A 9,704-nucleotide genomic window follows, 5' to 3' on the forward strand; every position below is an offset into this window, starting at 1 on the left:
CATATTCTTTCGGATATACCACATCCTTAACTCGTTAGTCATGCCATATCTTATATCCGGTAGTCACTTCATCGGTGTATCTCCCTTGATCAACTCAGCTAGTTTTCTTCCAGGCTTGCACAATATCCTCAATCTTTTTCAGAAAACCCGACTCTCCATAAGCAAACTCCAAAGTATTAAGTCGGTGTGTCATCGGCACAAACTGCTCTGACCCAAATTGTCTTCTCACCATAATTGGGGCATAATTGATGGCTCTCCGTGGCCCCATTAACGGTACCCAAGGTTCATTTTCACATTTGTACAAGACCGGGTGATGCGGCATCCACGGAGCTCTCCATGTTACTTCCACACTCATGAGTTCCCGAAGTCTAGAGATCCATTGCTCCTTAGTCCTATTTTCTGGCCATTCACTCTCACAAATTTCTCTGATAGGGGCGGTTTACAGATGAAATGGCTTTATGAACTTATCGACCTTGCATTCAAAGTGACTTACTATCCAGATAGAAAGAAGCTGTGCACATCCCATAAATCGTCCTTCCCCTTTTCTTCAACAGTAATTCAATGATCTGAAAGTTTTCGCTAGAATAGAGGGTGAAGGATTGGCCTTGTTGATGACTTGCTCGAAGAAGTCTATAATTCCGACATCTATATGTCCCAAGACTTTGGAAAGATCACTAGCCCGTAAATTCCCAAGGCCATCACAAGCTGTCCTTGCTCGGTGTCCCGATGCTTCATGATATAGCTACGTAGAAAACTCCATGGGATACACTCATTGTCCCCTTTTTTCCTTAGATTTTGATCAACTTCCGTCGGGGTAATACCCATTATCTTGGCTAACTTTCACCTATGTCCGGTCTTTTGTCCTCTCTAATATATCTTGTCCAGATTATCAAGATCGATTTGTAGGAGAGCCGAGTACTCTTCGATTGTGGGGACCATATCCACCTTATTGAACACGAAGCATCTATATGAGGGATCCCAAAATTGCACAATAGCCTTCAACAACTGTTCATCTATCTGGACCTTAAGGAGTCGAGCTATATGGCCATATTTCCTATCGAAATTTGCCCGAGTGGTAGCCCCCCACTTATCCCATATGTTGAGCAAATCGGTGAAGTCGTTCTGTTTAAGATCAAGGTGGACCCCATCAGGTAGTGATGAGAAGTGATCCTTTGACAAGCAATCTCCTTCACTTTGTTGGGCACTCGCCATATGCGGAGTCACTTCATAAATTCCATCGTAACTTGAGGATGGCCATGATGACTCCATGTATGCAACTGGATCTACTCTGTTAATAGTTGTCAGGTGACAAATACTTTTCCTATTATGATGCAAATATGCATATGACAAAAAATTCAAGTTAGCACTATAAACAAGAATTTCAAAAGATGAACGAAAGTAATTAATAACCTGATACCTTTATTACTCGCGGAGAAGAATTTAGAACAAGGGGATTATGAAAATTCCTTCATGTGTACCTAGTTAAAAGGTATATTCTCACGGGTGAAGCTCTACTTAAGCAAAGGTGACTCTCGGTATTTTACATGCTGAGTTTGGGTTGAAATGGAGCTAAAGGTTCTCAAATCGCTCCTCACTATCATCCACATGGACTAGTAAGGCACCTCGGTCCTCACCCATTACAGGCTTCAAACGGACTAGGTTTGATCTGAGTGGGAGTCTTCACTAGCCCATGCGGAGGTTATCACCTCACGAGAGCGTAGCTACTTAACTCCCTCCCAATTAAGGACAAAGCTCGGGTAGAAGGCTTATGCATGAATGCAAGATGTGTAGTGTGTGAAAAGGAATATACTGACCTTGGACCAATAATTTCACATTCCCCTTATCCTAAATTTCCTGCAATTATTAAAAACAATGAAGTAGTAATAAAATAACTGAATGCATTAAACAAAAATATGCAAAATTGATGCTAGGGAAAACAACAAATTATTTAAGGCTTAAGATAACTTATGATTAATATATGGCTTGACTCTCGAAATCCCCAGTGAAGTTGCCATTTGTCGTAACGTGCAGGTCCGGGAACCCGTTCGCCAGACGCGGGCGAAAATTAAATGGTTTAGGAGTCGCCACCAATCTTTTTTATCTAGGTGTGATTGGTCATCTATTAATCTGATTCTAATCGACGAAGTCCTAAATTAATTTTAGGTTCGTCGAAAGAACGAGAACTGGTCCACATTTTTAGAGATGGGTTCAGGAGTGCGGTTACGCACGGAGAAGGGTTAGCACCTCCGTGACGTCCGTTCCACGAACGGTACCATTTAATCTTATGTTATCTTAATATAGTCTTCTCTTAATTTAATCCCTACTTTATTAATTAAATTTTTATTAAATTGACTGACTGAGTTTTTTTATTTGGTTTTACGTATGCGCATGATGCAAGCGTAAAATGATGTCATGACTTGTTTATTTTAAATAATGGAGTCGGTAATATTTTATCGAAAAATTATTCGAAGACCATCCCAACACTTTGGTGAAGTCTCGAAATTCTCCTCACTTAGAGATATCCTCGGAAGAACTCGTCTCTACAAGCTATTCGGGGAAATCTCATCATCGGAATTCTCGCACCATTTGCAAGATAAATGTGACGTGCTATGACAGGATAAAATGCTGATGTCTACATGCACGCGTTTATTGAATTAGGTGGTTCATAATTCACCCAACTATGTATTTAAATATTTATCACCTTGTTTATATACTTAGTATTATTTGTTATTAATCATTTATTATTATGATTTTTTTTAGAGTTTCCTATTTAAATATATATTCTTTAACTAGCATAGTGAATTAATAGTCCATCTTATGTATTATTTTCCTTCTTTAATCGAATAAACAATTAATTAAATTAATGGTTAACTTAATTCTAATTAATTAACTACACTAACTTAGATTTAAATGTAGATTTATTTTTCTCAATATATATATTATTATTTTAGCAACGATTATTTGAGTTAATAGATATTGAAGTTTGGAGTTCGGATTTATCCCGACGCTTCGGTGAAAATCTGTCTCGAATTTCGCGTTCAAAAAAATCCCACTTAGAAGAGGCAACTCTTTACCTCTCTTAGGTGAAATTTTTCAAAGAATCATTTCATTCATATTTTATTTACTTATCATTATTACTATATTTTTTTTATTTAAAAAAAACTAAATCTATTATGAATTTATTTATTTATTTACTTATTATATATATATATGTTCTTCTAAACTATGCATTTTTACCATTATTTTTTATTATTACTATTATTATTTTTTTGATTTTTTTAATATTAAATGTAAGCATTCATGATATATATACATATATATAAATAACTTTCCCTACTATATTTTAAATCATGACAACCAAAAATTGTAATTAATTTAATAAAATGGACTAGCTCAAAATTAATTGGAATGAGCCCAAACCAAGGAAGATGGGTTACCTTTCTGGGCTTGAATTAGCCCAACTCAATAACCCACAGGAGCCCAAGTCCACTACACCCGGCCTGCCTCTTGAGGCCCACAAGGCAGAACTCAAAACGCACCGTTTGGTGCTTGTGGAGTCGCTCAAAACAACGCCATTTGGGCCTGGACCTTCCAACTTCTGCCACTCCACTAAAACGACACCGTTTTGCTCTCCTACCTCTAGGTATAAAAACCCCCTTTTAGCCTTTTCTATTCATTTTCGACTTTCATTTTCTCTCTCTAACCGGCTACTCCCTCTGCCTTCTCTCTAAAAAAGAACTTTCCTCTCTTCGCCAACGCCGACGTCCTCCCCTCTCTTCTCCCAAATCTTTCGTCGGCTTCCTCACACTCTCTCTAACCTCGAAATCCCCATGTTACTCTCCAAAACCCATCAATCGGATCTAGATCTACTCCCTTAAATCGCCTCTGATCGATTTCCCTTCACCGATTTCTTCCCTGCGCCGACACCTCCCCTGCGACCGGACCCTCTTCTCTATTCACTGCCAGTCGAACACACTCGCACAGATCAGCTCCCTTCCTTTCCCCCACTACCCGAACCCCATTTTGTTCAAACACTGATCTTTTGGTCTTTCTTTTTGGATTCTTTTCTGATTGCTTTTTTTGATTTTTTTTTTTTTGTGGCTAGGTAGCTTGCTGCTGGTAGATTTTGAATTTTTTATCTCTTTGTTCTTTTTGGTGTTGCAGGTGGTGTCCTTAAAAGCCGGGTTGTCCAAAAATTTAGACAACCCGGCAATGGGGTTCTGGCACCAAGGAGTTGGTGGCCAGAACCCCATCATGCGTGGTGGTTGGGGAAGGGATGGCTGGGCGTATGCCCAGCCATTCCCTCTCTTTTTATTTATTTTACTTTATATTTTATTTTATTATAATTTAATTTAATTAATTAATTAATTTATTATTTTTTTAGGTGTCTACAATATTTAGTCACGTAATACCTGTCACGCAACGCTCAACGTATATTCAGTCACGTAATACCTATAAAGAACTCACGCAATGCTCAACAAATATTCAAGCTCCTAATGCCAAATAAACAAGTAACGATTCCTAATATCCAGTCACACACCATAATATCCAGTGACTCAATGCCTAACAAATATTCACGCATCGCCTATAAACTGATTGATTTTGCTACCCCTAGCCAGATTTAAGTTTCCAAACTCATATAATTTACCCATAAACTTTTTCGTTCTATGAATAACCCTAAATAAATGCAATAACCTATAACAAATACCTTGATGTCATCTCTGCACTTTGGGATCGTGAGAAAGTTGGCTGCCAACATAGACCTCAATGGCGCTGGAGAGCTGGATGGAGGGATAGCTAAATCTAAATCGAGATTTAATTTTGGAATTTTAAGCTAAATGGCGAGAGAGCAGAAAGAAAGAAACCGAGACGCGCCTTCATTTGGTTTAATTGGATTAAAGGGTATTCTTGTCAAGTCATGTCAAAAATTGGCTAAAAACAGTTAAAATTATAGAAACAGTCAATTTTTAAGTCACCTTACTATGAAGGTCATTTCTCACAATTTTCTCTAATTATTAAAACTATTAAATATAAATACTTAAAGCTATTATAAAATAAAAAATATCTTCTTGTTTCAAAATTTCTGTTCAAAACTATAAATTTTTAAACTAGACAAACTCTTCGTTTTTCTAAAAATAATTAGATAAAATTCATATAATGCATACGTAAATAGTATCTAAAAAATATAGAGGTGTTTATGTATTGAGCTTGGCCTACGCATCTCCTTTTTAAAAGTCAAGTACTTGACTTATATAATTTGCCCATGTAGGTTAAAATATAAAAATATCATTTTATAATTTTAAATTAAAATTATATAAAATTTTATTATGTATCGATAAAATATGATCGGAATAGGCTAAACCAGGCTCAAGCTTAATTTTTTTTTTCAATTTGTTATGTGAAAAGTAATTATTAATATGAAATAATAGTTCATGAGTAGATATTAATTAATTGAGATACCTTAAATTATATTTGAAACAATGTATATATATAGATATAAAAGATGAAGCATAGTTGTGTTTTTTGTGCTTTTGCAGTTACATTGCTAAGGAGGAACATACTACTGTATACAATGATGATGTTTACAGCAATTGAAATCTTGGTTTTCTTTACATTGATTACCAACAGCAGGATTGCTAAAGCACTGCTTTGCATCGCTGCTTTTATGCTTCTTCATCGTTTTAGTATGATTCTGCTGACCATCTTCGGCTCCTTTCAACTTGATGAGTTTCTCCAACAATTTCTCTCAAGTCACATTGACAAGTAAGTCGAAATTGGCAGCAATATTATCATATAATGCAAAAGAATTGCTTCTTCCCTTGATTCATCTTCTAATGATCCTATCAGAAGAAGCATCTCGAAATGCATTGAAATGATCACCATCGTTGAACTGGCGAAACTCTTTGAACGTGTGAAAGTTTTGACTGCTGGGATCCAACAACATATAAGCAATTTCATGGTTGAAAATGTCTGGGAATTTTATGGGGCAAGGGAAAAACTTGTGAAAGATGGTCTCCAAGCATATTCCGGCGGAAGGTATTCGAACATATGCAAAGGGTTGCAGCAATTCTGTACCACTATATCTGCAGATCAACTAAAAACCTTCTCTGTGGTACGTTAATATGGAATTGCTTAATATATATACCTTCTCAATTCCAAATTCAATGTGTATTTAATTATTTCTTTATACCTTTCAGGTTCTTACATCTCTCGAGGTGTTGGCATTTATCTGTGTATTTTTCCGTCCTACTAAGATCCTATATGTACGTAATAAGAATATCATATCAAGAGATTAAACTTGTTTTTCCTTATTTCCTCCAACAGATCTCCTTATATTCCATTGTTCTTGTATCGATTCAGGATATATGTTCCTTCCAACTCTGCTAATATGGCACGAATCTACAAGTTCCTACAGAAAGTGGAGAGCTCTCGCCGCCAGCAAGTGAAAGATCAACGTTGGCTTGGGTTTGCTATATGTACTTCTCCAAGTTGTAATCAAACTATAAATGGTGACAACATTCCCATGATAATATGCCTATGGTGCTGGGGCTTGGACTTGGGTTTCATAATACTGACATGTATACGAATAAATTCTTATATATACTTTCATGTAAAAATTATTTATTTATATATATAGTGACTACTGCTTTGTTTTAAGGATTCATCAAAATATCTCCTCGTCATTATTTAATTTATTTTTGTTTTACACTAAAATAATGTTTTAGACTTAGTTGGGAATAAAATAAGTAAATTATACAAGTGATCCTCAGAGTTTAAGGACATAGGTCCTACCATTTTAATTCTCATAGTTTAGAAAATAACTTTTTGGTTCTTTAACTTTTTGGTTCAATAATGGAGTCAAGCTTGAAAATATTAAACTAATAACTTTTTAAATGAAATGAGCTATGCTTACTGTTAAAGTCCTTTTGCTTCTCCAAATATAATATCTATACATGTTAACTATTTAGAGGGTCTTTTAACACATAAATGAGTTTTAATTTCTAAATTTGTCACTTAGGTTCAGAAGTAAAGGGAGACAGAGATTTAATGAGAAATTATATTATAATTTAATACGGAGCATTTTTAAAAATAACCCTTAAAGATAAAATGTTTTCAAAAATAGCCATTTTTATAATTTTAATTATTTTTAACCAAATTAGACAAAATTACCCTTAATAAAATTACACGTTATTATGTTACACGTTATGGACAAAAATATGTTACATGACATGTGCAAAAACATGTGACACGTTATGGTTAGATTGTTACATGCCATGTACAGAAACATGTAACACGTCATGGATAGAGACATGTGACACGCCATAGTTACGTTGTTACATGCCATGTACGGAAACATGTGACACGCCATATACAGAAATATATGACATACTATGGTTAGGTTGTTACACGTCATGTTGAAAAAAATACTGTTGTTACACGCCATGTACAAAAACTTATTACACGTCATGATTAAAAAAGGTTGTTACATGCCATATTGAAAAAAAAAATATTGTTGTTACACGCCATGTTGAAAAAATATTATTGTTACACGCCATATTCAAAAACATTTTGTTACACTTTAATGTCTAAAATATTATTATTACTTACGAACGAAAATTTCAAATCTTCTCAACTCTCACCATTTCTTTTTGTTTTTTTTTTTTACAATTTGACACTGATTAAAGTGTTTCTAACATACTTTCATAAATCAAAATATAAATTTTCTTATCTAAAGCACCTATTTCAACTAAAAAAAAAAAAAATTCCTTTGAAAATCTAGGTTTGTAAATTTTAATTTTTTGGGTTTATTGGTGTTTAGGTCCCGAATTTATTCAATTAAAAGCTATTTCAAATATCTGTGATCATTTCTACCGTTTTAGTTTTATCCAAAATACTTAAAAATCAAATTTTCCAAATACCCACCCACCCAAGCACATCAAAGCCATTGCTTGGTGTCTTGAAAGCGCAAGAAATAGAAATTTAAAAATGCAGGAGAGAGAAATCGGAAGCATAGCAAAAGAATGTCGAAGAAAGAAATCGATAAAATTTGAGAGACTGTGATGGTTAGAGAGAGAAATCAGAAACATAAATGGGAAGAAATTGTGATGAATGGTTTAATTTATTTGAAATAGTTTTAAGAGCATTTTCATTAAGTTATGGCTAAATATGGCTAAAAACAGTTAAATTTATTTTGATGATTATTTTTAAAATGTCCTAATTAAGAAAGACTATTCCTCATAATTTCTTCATTTAATATTGAATTTTATCATTGTACTTATAATTTTAGTAATATATTTTTAATTTTATTGATTTTTGGATAAAAAATAACAAAATTGAAATATTTTATGGAATATTTTGTTAATGTAAGAGGCAACTTTCCGTCAATTTTGTTACTTTTATCCAAAATAGAAAAAATAAAAAACCTAAAGGTGTAAATTGAATAAAATTGAAGTATAGTAACAAAATTCTATATAAAACAATTAGATATATAATATATAATATTTTGTATCCAACATTTTTTGCTTTCTTTTACTTCCCAAATAAAAAAAAGTACATGAAAAATGCAAAGCACTTGGAATCTAGCTGTATTACGTAATTCCAAAGTATAACAAGTGATGTTAGCTCTACATATGTAAGATGCTGATGCTATTCTTCGTTACTCCCTACTTTTATAAATGTGCAGAACATTGGCATCTCTTTTTTGAGTCAGATTCGGGGTCTGGAATTCTAAAAATGAGTTTATATATTAATTATAATAATATATATATATATATAAATGCCAAAATGAAATATATAGTTATATTTTTTAATTTTATTTATTAAATTTCATACTCCAATTTATATATGTATATATAGTTATATCCCTTATTGCATTAATCAATTAAGCCTATTATTTGTTACTTACATAAAACTGAACTCTTATTTGGACAAAAAATTTTAAGTGAATTAATATTTAATCTTTTACCCAATAAGATGAGATTATCATGTGGCTTTCATGAAATGGAATAAATTTCATCACATCGCATGATAGATATGTGTTAAATATAAAAATATAACATTTTTCCTTTTTATTTCTTTTTCATTAATGCCCATATGAAAAATAAATTATTTCACATCCTCTAGTCACGTGACAAATTTTATGGCATATCCTTTATTTTTGAAAAAAACGAAGAATATGAGCCTTTTTTTTTTTCTCGCATTTTATGTACCATTTTCTCCCTGTTCTTGTGTTTCATTTACACTATTGATGAAACAATCCAAAAGCTTTCTTCAATACACTAAACACTATGCAATGCACAAATCTTATCTCGGCTTGCAAAGAAGGTTAATTACAGTATTAATTTACATGATATTTTTCATCTAAATATGAGTAGTTCAATTGGTTCTAAATTATAATTTTCTTAAAAAGATTTCTAAATTGATTATAATTTATAGAAGAAAAGAGAATTAGATTAATCAAGTATGAACATTCTAATAAACACATTCTAAGCAAAATGAGTAACAAATAATCAGACTTGTGCAATAAGGACTTGAAGCATGATTCATGTGTTGATATTCTTGCTGAGAAGAGAATGCAATGCTTCTTGCCAATTGAAGAAAGTTGAATGCCATTCTTTTCTTGTTTGATTAATGTTTTAGTTCCCTTGGCAGCTAGGTTTGGTACGGTATCTGCCTATAAAGCTGGAGGCTCTGAGATCCTTCAT

The sequence above is a fragment of the Theobroma cacao genome, chromosome 3 (genome assembly GCF_000208745.1).
Source record: "Theobroma cacao cultivar B97-61/B2 chromosome 3, Criollo_cocoa_genome_V2, whole genome shotgun sequence".
Classification (NCBI taxonomy): domain Eukaryota; kingdom Viridiplantae; phylum Streptophyta; class Magnoliopsida; order Malvales; family Malvaceae; genus Theobroma; species Theobroma cacao.